Source organism: Felis catus, chromosome B3 (assembly GCF_018350175.1).
Source record: "Felis catus isolate Fca126 chromosome B3, F.catus_Fca126_mat1.0, whole genome shotgun sequence".
Taxonomy (NCBI): Eukaryota; Metazoa; Chordata; class Mammalia; order Carnivora; family Felidae; genus Felis; species Felis catus.
The window spans coordinates 99,289,725-99,309,220 of NC_058373.1; the positions used below are offsets into that span (position 1 = coordinate 99,289,725).

Here is a 19,496-nt window from a genome sequence, read left to right on the forward strand (position 1 = left end):
ACTTACTTTGAGAGAGCATGAGCATGGAAAGGGCAGAGAGAGATAGAGAGAATCCCAAGTAGGCTCTGTACTGTGGGGCTTGAACTCCCAAACCATGAGATTATGACCTGAACTGAAATCAAGAGGTGGATGCTTAACGGACTGAGCCACCCAAGGCTCCCCAATTTTTTGTATGTATTGTTTCAAAGTTCCATCATGCAGAGTTTTTATTTTACTCAGTAGGCTGAATTACTGGTATTTCATTTGTTTCTAACACCTTGGTAAAAATTGTCTGCATTTTGTATTTTTTTTTAATAAAGTCAAGGAGTGATATCACTAAGACAGTGATTGAGAACATATTTGAGGGCCTTGATAAATAGTGCCAAACTGTTTTCCCAAGAGGCTGCTAGCACCAGTAATGCATGAGAGTGCTCAGCTCCGAGCATCCTTGGATAGGCTTATTTTACAAGCCCCACTAATCATCGTTATCCATAGGGTTCATTCTCTGAAAATAGGTTGTTTTTGGCCCTTGGCTTTTTTTATTTCTTTGCTGTCGTTAATCATGAGATAATGCTTTCCTAACAACTTTGGCTCATTTTAAAATGTATGATCCACCTGAGAAACTTAACAGAAACCCATGGGGTAGGGGAAGGAAAAAAAAAAAAAACAACAACAGAGGTTAGAGTGGGAGAGAGCCAAAGCATAAGAGACTCTTAAAAACTGAGAACAAACTGAGGGTTGATGGGGGGTGGGAGGGAGGGGAGGGTAGGTGACGGGCATTGAGGAGGGCATCTTTTGGGATGAGCACTGGGTGTTGTATGGAAACCAATTTGACAATAAATTTCATATGTTAATATAAATAAATAAATAATAAAATAAATAAATAAATTAATTAATTAATTAAAATAAAATAAAATGTATGATCCCTTCTAACCATCTGGGAACTGGTTGGGTTGGGACTGTAGCACACGTGCCAATCTTAAGCGCTGTGAGATCTTTACAGACACTGATGTTCATGGGTCCTAGGACCCAATGTGATTTTCGTTCAACATCCTCAGAAGCCATGGTGGCCAGGGATATGCGTGTCTCTACTTCTAAACAGCCCACAGAAACTGTAGATACTAAAGATGCTTTTATAATTGCTAAATTGTCTGAATCTACCCTCTTAAAGGGCTAGATACACACAAATGGAACTTCAGCTCTGTCCAGGACACCTAAAGCAAGAACCTTTCCTGCCTCTGCCGCTTTGGTCCGTTGGGAGCAGATTGGGTGAGGTCAAGAGAAAGACTTGTTCTTAGTCATCTCTGTCACCAAGAAGTCAGCTTGCCTCAAGTTCCCAAGCTGACTTTGTATTTTCATGTTTTCTTGCAGGCCAGGGAAGTTCACAAAGAAAGAGACTCTTATTTCACATCTGCTTCTTAAAAGAAAAAGAGTTAACAAAATATTTGTTTCTTGGTTCAGAAATGTAAACCTGTGAGACCCTCTGCCCTTAGAGCTATCCAGCCATTACCACCAAACCCTAGTTACAGAAACACCCATTTGCCTGTTCAGCTCTTACGTATCATGTTATTTTTCCTTTTTATGTAAAAAAAATACATTTTCCTCTCTGCTTTCTCAACAGCCCAGATCTGCCAGTGAGCCTCAGGCTTTGGGAACTCAAGAGGTAAGAATTATAAAATACTTTCTCCTAGGATTTTCTTGAATCTAACCAGAACTTTAAGCCAAAAAGAGTATCTTAACTGATCCTGTAGATGATTGCATTTGACGGGTGATGTTTATCAAAAAGAAATATCCATAGAGGCTTTAGTAAAATTAACATGATTTCAGGATTTAAGGCAAGACTGGTTATCCTTGATGATAGTTAAAATCAGATTTCTCACCCAGATTTTCTTATTCTCTTCTAAAAACCTGAGTTGGAGAGCCTTGAGGTCATAGCCTTAAAATGTATTCCTATGGCACTATACATGATTAATCGGTTGCAGCTATTGAAGACATACCCTGTGCAAGACAGACGTCACAGTAGATTAGATCAGAGAAGGGTAAGCCCTGTTCTTAACAGATTGGTTGTAGACGTTGTAAGGGCCTTTTTCCAGCAGCAACAAACAATAACGAAAGGTCAATCTAATGCTGTAGGGGTTTCTTCTTAAAGAAGCTAACTTGGCTTTTGAAAGTAGCTAAAGCCATTTGATTCTGGTTGTAGACTTGAAAGGTCACCATACTGCTGAGACAGGTGATAATGTGTTTGTTGGCCCCAACCAACAGTCAGCAACTTGGATTTTTTCCTCTATTTTAAGTTTATTTATTTATTTTGAGAGAGAGAGAGAGAAAGAGAGAGAGCAGAGTAGGGGCAGAGAGAGAGGGTGAATCCCAAGCAGGCTTTGCACTGTCAGCACAGAGCCTGATGCAGGGCTCAAACCCACAAACCAAGAGATGATGACCTTAGCTGAAACCAAGAGTCTGACACTTAACCAACTGAGCCACCCAAGTGCCCCTTTCCCCTATTTTAAAATTTAACCTCATTAGGAAAAATTTCAGGCATATTCCAGTATAGAATAATATAATGAACTTCTATATCTCCACCACTCAGTTTCCATAACTCTCAATTCATGGCCGATATTGTTTCCTTTATCCTACCTCCCATTCTCTTCGTTGCCCATTGGATTTTATGTCAGTGGCTTGAATTCGGTTGTTGGATTTTTAATTATTTATTTACATAACTATTTAGTGGTTACAGAAAAGTGCTAATAAAAAATACTGACAGTTTCCTGGAGTTGGTCTTTCATCCATTTATTCAGCAAATATTTAGTATTTTCTAGTATTAGAAACTTAGGATAAGAATCTCTAACCAAGAGCTTATTAGAAGAAAGGCCTGTGGGGGCGCCTGGGTGGCACAGTCGGTTAAGCGTCCGACTTCAGCCAGGTCACGATCTCATGGTCTGTGAGTTCGAGCCCCACGTCAGGCTCTGGGCTGATGGCTCGGAGCCTGGAGCCTGTTTCCGATTCTGTGTCTCCCTCTCTCTCTGCCCCTCCCCCGTTCATGCTCTGTCTCTCTCTGTCCCAAAAATAAATAAACGTTGAAAAAAAAATTTAAAAAAAAAAAGAAGAAAGGCCTGTGTAGGTATGCTTTTAAGACCATATATAGCTTTTGCTACCTCATAGTGAGGTTCTTTTGGATTTAAGTACTTAATATCTTGCAAGAGAGTACTGAGCCATCCCTACATTGTACCAAATACAGTAGCCCCCCCCCCCTTATTTGTGGGGGATATTTGTGGTTGACCAAGCACCACTGGGACCGTGGAAAGCAAAATCACGGATAAGGCAGGGACTACTGTATTGTTGATAATGAAGACTCTCTTATAAGTATTTGATGTTCTCTATCTGATGTTTGTGTTGATTTCTTTCGTGTTAATGCATGTACTTAAATGCTTCAAATCAATCCAGGCAGAGTTTCTCAATGGGAGTTGCTGGCATGAAGAATGGGACAATTCTTCATTGTCCTTTTTGGTGTTCCTGTCCTTGGCTCACAAAAGGCCGGTGGCATCTTCCAGTCACTGTGATATCCAGAGCACCCTAGGAAGACACTGGGAACTACTGTGTCTTTGCACACAATGGTAGAGCGATTATTTGTCACTTATCATTCTCGTAAGCATTTTTGCCTCATGCAAAATGATTGATTTCACGTATGCTCAGTGGTTCCTTATGTAAGTGGTCCCTGTGCTAACAAACTAAAGAAAGAAACTAAACCAAGTAGATATGTAAAGCAAAATAGTGTTTTGCACTGTTGGAGGGATTTTGAGCATATGTGCTCTAGGACCAAATCTGTTTTTTTTTTTTTTTTTAGTCTATACAGAGAAGCAAATTAAACATTGGGTAAGAAATGGTCAAATATTGGGGTTTAAAGCAAAATACTACCAAGGCAGCATGCAAATTGAAAGCGCAGCAATGGTGAAGGATTTATTTCGTTTCCTGTTTGCTGTTGTAACAAATTATCACAAACTCAGTGGCTTAAAACAATACAAATTTATTACAGTTTTGCAGGTTAAGTTCTGTAGGGATCTCACTGGGCTAAAAGCAAAGTACTGACAGAGGCACCTTCCTTTCTGGAGGCTCTAGGAGAGAATTCTAGAGAATTCTCTATCTTCAAAGCCTATAACATTGCATCTCTGTATGCCTTCTGTATCTCTTAACTCTGAACTCAGATAGAAAAGCTTCTTTGATTTAAGGACCCCTGTGATAAGATTTGGCCCACTGGCTAATCCAGGATACTCTCTCCCTCTGAAGGTCCTTAATTTAAAGTCCCTTTTTCCCTTGTAAGGTTACATATTCACAGGTTCCAGAGGTTAGGACGTGGACCTCTTTGGAGGCTATTATTCTGCCTACTGCAAAGTAAAAGAGATTAGTTGTTCAGAAAAGTGGAAAGGCGTCAGGTAGCAGAGGTAGGATTACCTAACATTCCACTGTGTAGGGTTGAGCAGGAGTTAGGGTTCCTGAATTGCTGAAGCAAGTTCTTGTCTTGATTCTGGAAATCCTGTGTTATAGATACAAGCCCTAAAGGCTTTGGGTTTTCTTGGAGTATTTGTCATTGGCTCCAGTGGACAGGTTGACGTCCCACAGCTCCTTTCTTGGCCAGACCTTTTGGTACTATGGGTGTGGCCCCTGGAGCGTGTGCTATTTTTGGAGTTCCTCCAGCTTTGGGGAGTTTGCCCACGGTGTGTAAGTTCCAAGGTCTTTGAATAGTACCAAAGACATGTGAGATTTTTATTTTATGCTGTTATGTCTGTGTGTCATATTACGCTATATTTATTAGGCTCTAAAATGTGGAAATTGGAGGCAAAATAACAATATTTTAAAACCTCACTGTAGAGGTATTTCTTATAGCTAATTTCTAAGTATGGTTTAATTTCCATCATCCGTCAGGTAGGTCATCCCCACAAAGTAAGAAACCATTTTTTGCCTACTGAGTGAAATGAACCACTGGCTTATTTTTTGAAAATTCTCTCTGGAGGACAATGTAGCTGGAAATTTTTGTTGGAGATTTTAAATTTTTTCAGCTACTTTTTGTAGCAGGCCCCCTCTCTATTTACTTCTAGACACTTCAGCATTGCAGATCTGAAGACCAAACTTAGGGCTAGCAATCGGGTAACAAACCACCCTGATTTGTCTAAGACTGGGGGTTTCCTGGGACATTTTTGATGCTAAAACTGGACCAGTCTTGGGAAAATCGGGACAGTTGGTCCCCCCACCATCTGTCTAACAAATGGCTCTAGTGGAAAGTAGCTGTCATGTCAATGAATTACTAAAATAGAAAAATTTTCTAAAGATTTTATTTTTAAGTAATTTCTCTACCCAACGTGGGGCTCAGACTCATAACCCTGAGATCAAGAGTTGCACGCTCCACTGACTGATGCCCCCAAATAAAGGTGCCCCCGAATAGAAATTTTGATTACATTAAATAATGACAACAACCCCCAGGGTTTGGGGTGAAGAGAGGAGCAAGTCTAACTCTTGGAAAATCTGTATCCACATTAGCATGTTTGCTCAAACCAACTTAAAAACAGCAACAACAACAACTCTCAGATTCAGAACTAAGAAGAACCTGTGACATTTAAGAGGTGATACATTTCATGGCATTCCCTTTCAGTTCCCCAGTGTTACCAGCACCCTCTTACAAGATGCCTCTGATGAGCCCATCTTTAAAAACTTTGTTACTGAAGTGACCACAGTGCCTCACTGCTTCTTTTTCAGCACGTCAGCATGTATGGAAATGATAGAACCCAAGTTTCCCTAAACAACCCAGGGCTCTCTTAGTTTGAATCCTGTCTATTGTATGACAAAGTTGGACTTTCCCACCTGACAGATAGCATAGACTGTTCAGAAATAGAGAAGTATTAGGAAGACTCTCTTGAGTGCCTGAGGGGAAGGGATTGGAGTGGACAATGTGCTGGAGTCTCACCCAGCTCTTGATGCTTCCTGACTTGCCAGCTGTAGAGTGTGAGCTACTTGCCCTGATCCAAGTAGCTGCATCTGGGTAAAGACTCTTGCTCAGTCCTTCCTCCCTGCTTCCATAAGACACTGCACTGTGTTAACCATAACGAGACAGAGTGAGAAAACGGGAATACTGAAGGTCCTGGGGTCTCTTATTTTATGTTTCTCTAAACCACTGGGACAAAGAAGGCTATAAGTGTTCTTGAAAGAATAATAACTTAGCTTCCCCAGAACAGGTACTTGACTTTCAGGAGCTGGCACTTTCCCCCCTCCCCTTTTTATTAAATGTGCTTAATTGTTCCCTATCTTCTGAACTTTCCTTGTTGATAGTATAAGGAATTCTCTTTCAATATCTTTTTTTTAATCCCAATAGATTGAGCACTTTCAGTCATGGAGGTACGATCTGGGTTTCTGACAAGGATTTGTCTTGGATAGAACTGTAAATTATTTTGAGATCTACCTCAGCCCCCTTTTTGGGGTTCCTTCTAGGACAACCAATCCCGGTTTCATTTTGTGAAGACTAGCATCATTTCAGCTTCAGACCTGTGCATGCTGGTTTTTTTGTGAATCAAAAAAGTTACAGAAGAAATGAAAGCATATCAAATCACTTTGCTGTCATTTAAACCCAAATTTCTTTTATTCTTTGCCAGAGAGAAATTAGAGAGTAAATGTAAATAAGAGATCCAAATGACTACTCTGGGTGCAGGGTTCCTTTGGGGGTAATAGAAATGTCTTAGAACTAGAGAGAGGTGATGGCCGCACAACATTGTGGATGTACTAAAAGCTGTGGGATTGTACACTTTAAAATGGTTAATGGCTAACTTTGTGTTATGTGAATTTTACCTAAAAAATACTTTTTTCAAGTGAAAAAAGATGGCTTTTCCCTCTCTGTAGATTCTGGAAGCCATCTTAGCCATTTTAATACACTCATGTTAAATTTCTAGACCAAAATTGTGATTGTATCCTGCCCCACTAACTCAGAGAAGATACTTAGACTTAGAAGTGTCTGCAAGGCAGACCTAATGAGGAAACTCTTAAAAAGGTGAAGGAGGAACAATTTTGAGAGTTAAGACACAAGTTGTTTATTAAGATGTATAGTTTTTGTTACTAGATTATAGACTGGCCTATACTTTGCAAAGTTGACCACAATAACAATTTGGATTTTTAGTGGAACAGTTTAAAACACTGGACTTTCTGCTATCTTTCACGGGATAGAACTTGTGTTAAGTAGGTTGGACAGTTTTTTAATATCCTGTGGTCGCAGACTGCAGGTGGATATGATAAAATGGAAAGAGTCCAGATGTGATAACTTTAATGAAATGTGAGCAGGTACCAAATTTCAGATACAGAAATGTCTCTCATTAAAACATCTCCTTAGACATTCCCAAGGTCTGTCATGTGATCAAAGTCTGATGGGGACTTGTTCTAAGGGATGCTTACATAAGGGTTCACACAATCCTTGGTTTAATTATAAAGCTTTAAGGTTTTTTAATTCCTTCTAGATTTAGAGGCAACCATTTTGACCTTTCCTCAGAGATGTAACTAGGCAACAAGTAACAGCATGTAGCCAGTGCACAGCACCCAAACTTCATAACCATTGCATCATTTTTAAAAAATACCATTTAAATCAGTATTTTGGCTTTGGCATATGTGGCCATGTAACCTTTAATGTCTTAGAAAATATCATGCAAACCCCCAACTGTAAAATGGAGTGGTTCCTAGAAGCCCAGCATCGTCTGCTGTGAATAAGGAAGTGTGCCTACAAGAACAGCGGGAACAGAGTTGAGAGGTAGCTGCATGCACTATGGTTTATGATCGGGGATTAAGAAAGGAGCTTTCATTTTTTGGTGTGTGAGGTGTAAGAGTTTAAAATCATATGCTCAGCAGGTGGCAATGAACATTCCTCACAATATGATTAATGGAAAACATGCATAGTCACAGAGATGAAAGCTGGCTTTTATTCTAGTGAAGTTGATTTTACTTTGCTGGATAGGCGGTAACTACTTTGATCAATAAATAAGCACTTGCTGGAAGCTTTTTATGTGTCAGACACTATACTAAGTATATACTGTATTCCTTTTCTGTGATGTGATAACCATGCTTTTAATTTAGTTTTCTTTATTATGAAAGGAATACATGTGTTAAGATTTTTAAAATTCAAGCAGTAGAGACAGGCGTTAAATGAAAAATAGAAGTTTCTTTCCAAATGCTAATTTCTAGCCCCACTCCCTGGAGGTATCCGCTGTTAATAGTTTCTTGTGTGTCTGTCAGAAGTTTTCATCTTTCGGTTAATCGATAGTGAAAAGGTGAGTATGGTAAATGCCATTAAACCATCTGCTAGTCTGCTTCTCTTCTGGACCAAATCTTTTAATCTGGAGACACTACTTGATACTTCTTTTTGAAATGTGCCTTCCAACACCGAAAAAGTAAAAATGTCGGCACCAAAGTGATGCCAATAGGGCATGGTGGTAGGGGGGCCTGCACTGAAGAATCTTACTGTGTCATTTTGGCCTCCCTGAAATTTACATACAGAGCTTTAGTAATAAACCTTAAGGTAGCTCTTTATAATTTTCAAAGTCATCTGAAGTACATTATCTCCCTTGATCCTTTTGATGACCCCGTGACGTAGGAATTGTTTATGTTACCAAGGAGGAAGCTGTGATTCTCAGAGGTTAAATGCGTTGCCTACAAACATAGCCAATGACTGACAGGATGAGGACTAGAACCTGAGTCTAGTCCAGATTTTACTCTGGAGCCAGACTACACGGGTAACCGTGAGGAACAAAGAGGCACATAATACCTGTGTGACTCCTGCAGTGATGGGCTGTGCGGTCAAGGGGAAGGGTGCTGGGTTTGCGCTGGAAGATGGTTATGAAGTCATTCCGATTCTGCCCAGGGCAATTTATTTAATGTAGTACATACAAATTAGGGTGGCTGGCTCTCTGCTCACAATTTCCTCGCTGGCTCTGTCTATTCCTGTTTTGTTTGTTTGTTTGGGTAATACTGGCCTCCAAGGGTGGGGACTTGGCCCAAGCTGGGGAAGCCACAGTATTTTATCCCCAGACCACAGGAGTCAGTTCAAAGGGTGGACATGTGGCCAAGCAGGGGCCAATAGGTTCTTCCTGTGGGATATTCCAGCCCAAGTTGAGGATGAGGTCCCATCCTTTCTCATCTCAAGGCAGTAAGAGTCATATAAGGCCATGTTTCAGTCTGCTGAGAGAATGAAGTCTGATGCCCAGAAGGGAAGCAAAAGAAAGAGGCAGATAGATAAAGGGAAAGGAGAGAGCTCACTAACAATTGGAGTCTATGAATTCAGTTGATGGGAGTCAACACATATTCATTTCCATTTTTTACCTAGGCTAATTCAAGTTGCTACAGACAGTTGTGGATGGTATCTCTAGGTGTTTTCGCATCTGTAAAATGGAGGTTACTAATATTTGCCCTGACCATATCTGAACTGCTCTAAAGATTAGTTGAGATAATGAATTGGAAAACACTCTGTAAATTGTAAAATGCTGTACAAATGCAAAGTGGTATTATTCATTGATATGTTGTATTGACTTGGGAAAAATCAAAAGCATGAATTTACCACTCATTTGGAAAATAAGAAGTGAGAACTTTGTAAGAGCCATCTGGTGTGATGCAGAATTCAATGGAAGCTGCCAGAGTCCCCCAGATTTTTTTGATATCTTCTTTCAAATACTCTTAAGTTCTTAGAGACACTCCTAATGAATACTAGGATAGATCTTACCTTGCTGACTCAAGTTAATTCAATGAGTTTCTCTTTTCTGTCTGTGGCTGTAATCTACAGCAAGCATGCAAACAGTCACATGTGCTCACGCACACCCAAACCAAAGTAAACAAAGCACCCTATTGATATTTCAATATTTTAGCTTTTTCACTTAAAAGAAGCTTTACAGATTTGTGCTACATAACATTTTGTCTTCATTAGAGAAAAATCTTCAACCTAAGCCAGCCTTAAAGTAGTTATTCTAGTTATAGAATGCTCTTCATTTGGGAATAATATAGTTGGGTTCATTCTAGAGACAGTTGTTTCGGACTTAGATGGGATCAAGATCCATCTTTTTCTTTAATGGTCTTATATCTTTGATATAAGCTCTCAGTAATCAAAATCTGCTTGAGATTATAATTTATGTATGACACAGGAAGCATCACTTCACTTTTATAGCATTTTTCACTATATATGATAATACCTCTCAATGAAGGAAAACAGATGGTACCTCTGAAATCTGCTCTCTTTCTCAGATTTGCCATTTAGGCAGTTTTTATTGTAGCAAACATCTCTTTCTTCATATTGATAGTTAGAATTCCCCAAAAGTGGTTTAAAGCCTCAATCTGAGTAACGTAGCACACGCAGAAATGTTGAAGGCACCACGGGAAAATGATTTATAAGCACGAAGAAGGATATAGCAACCTGAAAATGCTTTACATCTCCCACATTTTAAAATCTGAGAAATGCGTCCACCGCCCTTTACTGTATGCTTGTAAATTTTGTGAATAGGTCTTTGCCTTACAGGCTCGTGGTGCAGTAAGTTTGAATCAGAGCTGTTTGAGCTCTCTGTTATGCACCTCGTCTAGCCTTTCTTTATTTTTGCCTGGCCTTGATATCACCCCAATGAATGTCTGTGTTTTCATACAAATCGAGGGCTTGGAATAAAGTTCATTTTCTGAAGAAGGCGTACTCTTAGCCCTCAGGACATTTCGGCCGTACTGGGAAAAATTGGCATCCTCAAATCGGTTAATTTCAGGAGAGCTTAATAAAGAGAATATTTACAAGGATGTGGGCAGAGTGTAGGGAAAGTGCACTTCTCCAAGGCTCCTTTACTGTCTAGAAGCCTGAAGGGATGAGGGTTGGGAGGAGAGGCCTCCCGAGCGAAACTGTAGCCTCCAGGGAAGAGGTGGAGCCAGATTATAATAACCTGGGAGGCAGAGATCCCAGGAAACTATACACGGAAATGATTCCTTCTCCCTCTGAATCTGCTTGTGCTCCCCGTTGACCAAACCCAACTGGAAGACAAAGAATAAGAAAGGCTGCTGCTGCTGAGTTTGTACGGTTTAGTTTCCTGGGGGATGGAGCTTAGTGGAATAGGATTGGAGAATGGGTCTGGAGGGGCAAATGGAAGATAGCTAGCCCAGAGAACCTTCATTATGACATTCGTGCATGAAAGAAATGGCACCCTTTCCTCCCCTCGATTTAGCTATCTTATAAAAACAGTCATTTTAACCAAGTTGTATTTTTTCATTAATTTTACATAATCGTGGTCATAGCCCATCTTCAAATGGGCCCAGGTACATTGGTGGCATTTGGACGATATCCAGCTGTTTATGCAGTGAAAGATGATCTGGAGGCTGTTCAGAGGTGAGAAAGCCTACCCTGTCCATGAGCCATATAGAGAGGGGACAGCAACCTCCACCTAAGTTTCGTGCTAAGGGTGGCCGAAAGTGGACAGATGCCTCAGAGCAACTTTGAATAGTCCACATTCTTGGACCCCCATATTCAAAAGAGTGACCTGTCATTCCCCGTGATGTACAATGCTCAGCTAGTGGGTTGAATAGCTAGTTTTTTTGTTTTGTCCAGCTTGTTTTTAATCTCAGATGAATTATTTTCACTTCTTTGACCCAGAGACCAGGATTACTTGCCTTGATCTAATCCAGATTAACTACTCTGATCCACTGAAAATGAATAAATCAACTGACTTGGACAAATCCCCATAATTGGAGAGGTATTTGTGGTAGCATACCGTGCTACACAAAAGAAAACACATTTGGAATACTACTGTAAAGCATAAATCTCTTCTGTGGGCCAGAAAACTCCCTGACTTGGGAAATTCTGGGACCCAGAGATTCCAGAAAAAGAGTTGGGTCTGTAGTAGGAACAGTGAGTGGCTTGTGGTATAGAGAAAAGAACATGGGTTTGGGGGTTGAGAATAAGAGATCTCAGTTTAATACCGACAGTGGCCCCCTTGGCAAATTATTGAACTCTCTCAATCTCAAGTTTCTTTGTGTATAAAATGAGAATAATTTGACTTACTACAAGATTGATTAAAGCCATATATGCAAAACAAAGGCAGTGTTTTTCACACATTCAAATACTTCTGGAGGGTATACTCACCTACTAAAAAATAGTTTCTTAACTGCTTTATTGAGGTACAATGGACATATGATATAATTGACATACAGTAAATAATGCATATTTAAAGTTGATGAGTTTTGGGGCACCTGGGTGGCTCACTCAGTTAAGCGTCCAACTTTTGAATTCAGCTCAGGTCATGATCTCACCATCCGTGAGTTCAAGCCCCTCATCGGGCTTTGGGCTTACTGCCCGCGGGGCCTGCATGGCCCTCTCCCTCTCTCTCTCTCTCTCTCTCTCTCTCTGCCCCTCCCCTGCTCACAATGTCTCTGTCTCTCTCATAATAAAAAAATAAACTTAAAAAAAATTAAAACAGGGGCACCTGGGTGGCTCAGTTGGTTGAGCATCCATCTTCTCCTCAGGTCATGATCTCACAGTCCGTGAGTTTGAGCCCCGCCTCAAGCCCTGTGCTGACAGCTCGGAGCCTGGAGCCTGCTAAGGATTCTATGTCTCCCTCTCTCTCTGCCCCTCCCCCGCTCGTGCCCTGTCTCTCTCTCTCTCAAAAATAAGTAAATAAACATTAACATATTAAAAAATTAAAATAATAAAGCTGATGTGTTTTGACTGAATACACCTGTGAAGCCATCACCACAATCAAGATCATGAACATTTCCATCCCAAAGTTTCCTCATACCCAGTAACTGTCTTTCCTTCCCATCCCCATCTTGAGGCAGTCACTGATCTGCCTTCTGTCATTCTAGAAGAATTTGCGTTTTCTAGAATTTTCCATAAATGCAATCATATTATGTATTTTTTTCCTGGCTTCTTTTGCTCAGCATGATTTTACAAGACACATCCGTGTTGTAAAGATCACTATTTGTTCCTATTATTACAGAGTAGCGCTCTATTGGATTGGTGTGCCACTGTTTGCTCACCCATTGGAGGACTGTTTGCTCACCCATAACTATTCAGTTATGTTTTGTTTCTCTTTCCCTTCTTCTTTCCTCATTAAGAGTATAAGAAAAAATTCTCACGTATTCCATGTTACCCAGTTGACATTTCCATTAAGATCATCCAGGGGTAGCATGGTTTATAAAACTGGGGATAAATTCAGACATAACAGTAATGGTGCTTATTAATCCCTGGCTTAGGTTGATTCTGAGCTGAAGCTCAGTTCTTTCCACTTCCTCAGCTTTTGTTTGCTCTTTAAAAGAAATAAGCAACCCGGAGGATGCAGCCCACGTGTCCATCAGCTGATACCTGGATGAAATTGTGATATAGTCATATAATGGAATATTATTTGCATAAAAAAGAACAAAATAAGGATTCATGCTTACATTGTGGATAAACCTGGTAAACATTGTGCTAAGTAAAAGAAACCAGGCACAACAGGGGTGCCTGGGTGGCTCATTCAGTTAAGCGTCCAACTCTTGGTTTTGGCTCAGGTCATGATCTCATGGTTCATGGGTTCAAGCCCCGTGTCAGTCTCCATGCTGGCAGTGCAGAGCCTGCTTGGGATCCTCTCTCTCTTTCTCTCTCTCCCCGTCCCCCCTTCAAAATAAATCAATAAACTTAAACAAAACAGGCCACATGTTACACGGTTCCATTTATTGAAATGTCCAGAATAGGCAAATCCATAGAGACAAAGTAGATCAGTGGTTGCAGGGACTGAGGTGGTGAAAGGGAAATGGGGAGTGACTGCTAATGGGTATGGGGGTTTTTTGGAGGGTGATAAAAATGTTCTGGAATAGTAGTGGTGATAGATGCATAACTTTGAATATTCTAAAAGTTACTGCACTATACACTTTAAAAGAGTGAATTTTATAGTATGGGTATTATATTTCAATAAAACTGTTATTTTAAAAAGTAATCTGGGGGTGCCTGCGTGGCGCAGTCGGTTAAGCGTCTGACTTCAGCCAGGTCACGATCTCGCGGTCCGTGAGTTCGAGCCCCGCGTCGGGCTCTGGGCTGATGGCTCAGAGCCTGGAGCCTGTTTCCGATTCTGTGTCTCCCTCTCTCTCTGCCCCTCCCCCGTTCATGCTCTGTCTCTCTCTGTCCCAAAAATAAATAAATGTTGAAAAAAAAATAAAAAAAAAAAAGTAATCTGTAAAACTGGGGAAAAACGTTCAACTTCAGCAGTTAATTTAATTTGCTTGTTTTTAATTTGCTGAAGGAAGACTTAAAGCTGTTTTCCTCGTTGGCCATGCTGCGCCCGCATTCTAGGTCTTGAGTACAACGTGGAACTTTCAAGCATTAGGAAGTAAAAATGTCACATCTGTATATAAGTCATATTTTGGAGGCAGTTCAGTTTCATACTGTTTTAGTTTACTTGAGATGATAAAGAGCCTATAACTACATTGACAGTTTCGTCTTTTCCTTTCCTTTTAAAAATAACATGCATTCAGTTTGCCTAATCACCCTTTCCTCTGGCCTCGGTTAACTAGACGCAGGATATCCTGTCAGTAAAGCATCTTAGCTAAATCAGATTATTTACCAAACCCCTAACAGCAGTAGGCAGAACAGAGTGAGTAAAGTCCAAGTCCAAATATTCAAGATAATCCTTGGAAAGGAAAAGAAGCCAGTAGCTCAGAGTCAGTGGTGATTCAGTCAGAGGTGTAACTTTGATTTCAAGCAGCTGTAGAGGATGGGAATCAAGACAGACTTCCTCCCTTTCTAATTGCCTTCCTTCACCTGGTGAAGCACCGCCTTATTTAGAATGCTCTTAGCTGCTCCACTGCTGTGAATCAGGACCGACATTGTAACGTCTGGACACAGAGTTCCATGGGGTCTAGTCCCAATAAATCAGTGTTTCCTGGGTACTTGGAATTTGTCGTGGACGAAAGACATTTTTTTCCTGCTCTTAGAAATCTTAATAGCCATGGTGTGAGTTTTGATGTCATTTACTTTAAATCATGATGTGAATGAAACAGTGCAATTAAAACCATTGTAACTCTACTAAGGAATGTTGCCTTTGTCTTTTGCTGTAACTTAGTGAATGAAGTTCTCCCAAGGTGACTTGGCATTTATCTTGGGCATTCTGTTGTATTCTGTCCAGCTTCTGGTACGCTACGAAAAATTGCATAAGAGAATTTCTGTTTTACCTTGGCCCTGGAAAAAGACGGCTCCCAGGGATGTCCATTCATTTAGGTACTATATCCCTTCATTCTAGAAATATATGCAGGGATATATTACATCCATTCATTCTAGAAATATATATAGGGGTATAGTGTATCCATTGAATCTGGAAATATATCCATTCATTTATGTATTAAGCATCTAGAATGTAAATATGCCTAGAAGATGTTTAAGTGACTTCTCCAGGAGTAGGACAGGCTTGAAGGCATAAGCAGACATTGACCTAGATTCTTTCTCTGTGTGTGCGCATGTGTGTGAGTGAAACATACCATACATCAGAAGAATACATGCGTGTATACACATATTCTAAAGACTAATAAAATAAGCACACGTATAGTTCCCCGTCTTTTTCCTCCCTAGCTTTATTGATAAGTATCACGTTTAAAGACTCCTGTTTTCTTATCACTGCCCTTTTCCTCCTTTCTCCCCATTCCTAGAAACCATCATCTGGGCTTTTAATTTGTCATTCCCCTGCTTTTTTAAAATCTTTACTTTTTTTATTGTTTAGTGTTGCCTGTTTCATGCTTTTTCTCTCGTTTGGAATTTATTCAACGTTAGGTTTTGAGATTCCTGCAGGTAGATGTGTGTAGTTATTTTCACCACTAGTATTAATTAGTAGTTCAATATCGTTGTTCTGCCGTATGATATGTACCCCACTTTATTTATCCATTCTACCCATTTGGGTTGCTTCCAGCTTCTTGCTCTCATGAAAATGCTGTTCTGGACACTCTGTACGTGTGTCCTAGTCACCATCCAGGAGTTTTCCAGGACGTGTGCTTTGGGGTTCAGTTGCTGGGTCATAGAATATGCAATGTTCCAACTGTATTAGGTAATGCCAAATTGTTTTAAAGTGGTTACACCAATTTATTCTTCATTAGCCTCTAAAGTGTTTTTGTTGCTTCCCTTGTCAATACTTAATGTTCTCTGAATTTTCATTTTTACTAGTCTTGTTGCAAATGTGTTCTGAAATTCTTTTTTTAAATAGCAAATAATTGGTTGGGGTTTTCACTTGGAACTATCTTAGTGAAAGAGATAAGAGAATAAATCGGGTTTCATTTGCTACATTTTATAAAATTAAATGGACCCTTGCTATAGATTCTGCCCCTAGATATAGGTCTTCAAGTAATATCCAACCTGAGCATCTTGTTTCCTTTCTGTTTTTTTCTTCAAATTTTTTCTTTATCGGATATATGTATTTTTTTAACGTTTATTTATTATTGAGAGACCGAGAGACAGAGCATGAGCATGGGAGGGGCAGGGGGAGGAGGAGACACAGAATCTGAAGCAGGATCCAGGCTCTGAGCTCTCAGCACAGAGCCCAAGGCAGGGCTCGAACTCACAAACTGCAAGATCATGACCTGAGCCGAAGTCGGACGCTTAACCGACTGAGCCACCCAGGCGCCCCCTTTATTAGATAGTTTTAATTTGCAAGTGTAACAGGTAAAACAGTGCAAAGATATATGAAAAGTTGTTCATTTTCCCTTTCCTTCCTTATCTCTCTGCTTCCCCAGATAACCAGTGTCAGTGCCCTGGGCTGTACGATTTCACTCTTTTTCTCCTGCTCATACGTATGTAATAAACACATGCAAGGTTGTGACTAATGAAATTGCCATTTTAGTGGATCAAAAGCAGTTGAATATGAACTCAATCACATACACATATCAACAGTTAACTATAGTTCAATAACACATGCCTGCATATTCTGTTTTTGACGATTTTTCACATATAAGGATTACCATCAACTATGTTTTACATGACACATGTCACAGACTTTCACCTGGCTCATTGGTATGGATCTAAGTCGCTCATGTTAATGAGTGCACAGTGTTCCCTGTACTGTCCCCCATGGAGTGAAATTAACATTATCTCCTTTGGTTGTGGTTGTATTTCCTCTAACCAATATGTCTTTATATACCAGAGCTTCACTCTGGTTGAATTTCAAAGGGATGGAGTGGGGAGGGGGGGTGGTGTCATTGAGTCAGAGGGCACATGTATCTCAAATTTTAAAATACGTTGTCAGATTTCTTTCCAAAAGAGTTGTACCAGTTCAGGTTCCCATTAGCAAGTATAGAACTGCTTGTTTTCTATGTTCTGGTGACCACTGGGTATTATTATTCTACTGGGTAAAGAATGCTATTCTATTTTCATTGATATCCCGTGAATTTTGTGACATTGAGCATACTTTCATATATTTTCATTGCTTTTTTGCATTTCTTCTTTCCTGAATTTTCATTTCTTTTGCCCATGTTTCTATAAAGTTATCTGACTCCTCAATTTGTCGGGGGCTTTTAGTTTATTGTTGATAGTATCGCTTTGCTCAGCATGTTGTGGTTATTCATTTCCCAGTCTGTCATTTGCCTCTGATTTTGTTTATAGTCTCTTTTGCCACACACAAAAAATTTTTATACTTAGTCACATATGTGTATCTTTCTTACCTTGCTTAGGAAGGTTTCCTTTATCAAAGGTAATATAAATATTCTCCTAACTCTTCTTTTAATACTTTTATTGATTTATTTTTATATGCATGTATTAAATCCCTCTGGAATATATGGTGTCAGTTAGGAATATCTGTCAGGATTACGGTAGTTTTGTTTTAGGTTGTAGTATGTAGAAAAGCAACCAAGTCCTATTTCATTCCTCTTTTTCAGTATTTCTTGGTATTATTTGGCTTTTTTTTTCCTATAAACTTTGAGTTCACTTTGTTACAGTCTAAAAAGGGGATAACAACCACTGAAGACTTTGAAGATTCTGATTAAAACTGCATTAAAATCATATCTTGACTTGTAAAGGACCAACTTTTTTTTATAGTCTTTTTTTCCTATCTAGGAAACATGTCTCTTTGTTCCAGTCTTGCTTTACATCTTTCAAAAATATTTTATGATGGTTTTCTTTGTAAGTTTGTTTATTTATTCTGAGAGAGAAAAGAGATAGTCCCCACCCATACAAGTCGGGGAGGAGCCCAGGGAGAGAGAGAATTCCGAGCAGACTCTGCACAGCCAGCACAGAGCCCGATGGGAGGCTCAATCCCATGAACTGCAAGATCATGACTTGAGCCCAAACCAACAGTCGGATGCTTAACTGACCAAGCCATCCAGGCACCCCATAATGGTTTTCAAAAAAAAATAACGGAGCTTTTTTTTTTATGTGTTCCTCAATGTATAAGAGTTTTTGTTTCTTTTGGAATTGGTAATTTGGTTAAATGGCTAGATGTAAGATAAATATAAAAATACATGGCTTTTCTTCTCTTTGTGCTAAAAGTTGTTCTCAGACTAAAACACAGAGCAGTCCCTAGTTCCAGTCCCCAGGGACAGTTGTGATAAGCCGACTTACAGAATACAAAATATTAAATTAAACAAATATTAAAGAGCTTTCTGCTACTTGATCTCATTCCAACTTTGCTAATGTGGGGCAACATTATTATAGATGAAGGCAGTGCTCTGAGCTTTGTGAGGTTAAGCATGTTATTTCTTTGTTTGGTTCTGGATTAGCCAAGACAGTCTTAAAAGTAGGATGTTAACAGAGGGGAAACTAACTATTTACATTTCAGTTTTCTTTGAAACACAACTATCTGTTGAACAGAGGCTCATTTGAAGACAAAATCTTAAGATATATGGTAGATGAGGAATATTACTTATTGGGAGAATTTTATCATCAGTTTTTTAAAAAATATCTGCAATACTCCTGTATTTACTTGCAGAATTTACAAGTAGAAATTTTTTTACCTCTTAGAAACCAGTGGCCTAAGTAACAGTATAGATGTTCCTCTTCATAGTAAACCTATTAAAATGGCAATGAAGGGGCACCTGGGGGGCTCAGTGGGTTAAGCGTCTGCCTCTTAATTTTGGCTCGGCTCATGATCTCACAGTTGTGAGATTGAGCCCTGTGCTTGCTCCGTGCTGTGCATGGAGCCTGCTTAAGATCCTCTCTCTACCTGCCTCTGCCCCTCACTTGTGTGCATGCACTTAGGCTCACTTGTGTGCATGCACGCTCTCTCTAAATAAATAAATAGCCAATGAAAATGTCTCAGAAATGTTCAGTAAAATAACCTCAGTATCCAAAAAAAATTTTTAAGTGAAAAAGAATTTTCAAAATAACCCAACTAATTTTTAAATTTTGGAACACCAGAGAACAAAATTATACGAGAATAGGGGGAAAAAAAACCCCAAAACTTTGAAATTGACCAATATAGAACAACCAAAAAGTCTCCATTGGAATTTAAAAAATGACATAAATATACTCTCAATGATAAAGAAGAAAGAAAGCCATAAAACAAAGGCCATGTAGTAAAAATTGCAATATCACAATT

The 19,496-nt window shown here is 39.6% G+C and overlaps 1 protein-coding gene across 3 annotated transcripts in view; it reads left to right on the top strand.

Annotated features, from left to right (window-relative positions):
- Positions 1–19,496, top strand: part of GNG2 (G protein subunit gamma 2) — a 118,741-nt gene that overhangs the window by 16,484 nt on the left and 82,761 nt on the right. For 2 of the 3 annotated variants that reach the window (XM_023255687.2, XM_019833015.3), the window contains exon 2: positions 1,601–1,642. The exons of the other annotated variant lie outside the window; for it this stretch is intronic. The gene's annotated coding sequence lies outside the window, so the exon portion shown is untranslated. The remainder of the gene's footprint in view (positions 1–1,600; positions 1,643–19,496) is intronic. 3 annotated transcript variants of the gene reach the window in all.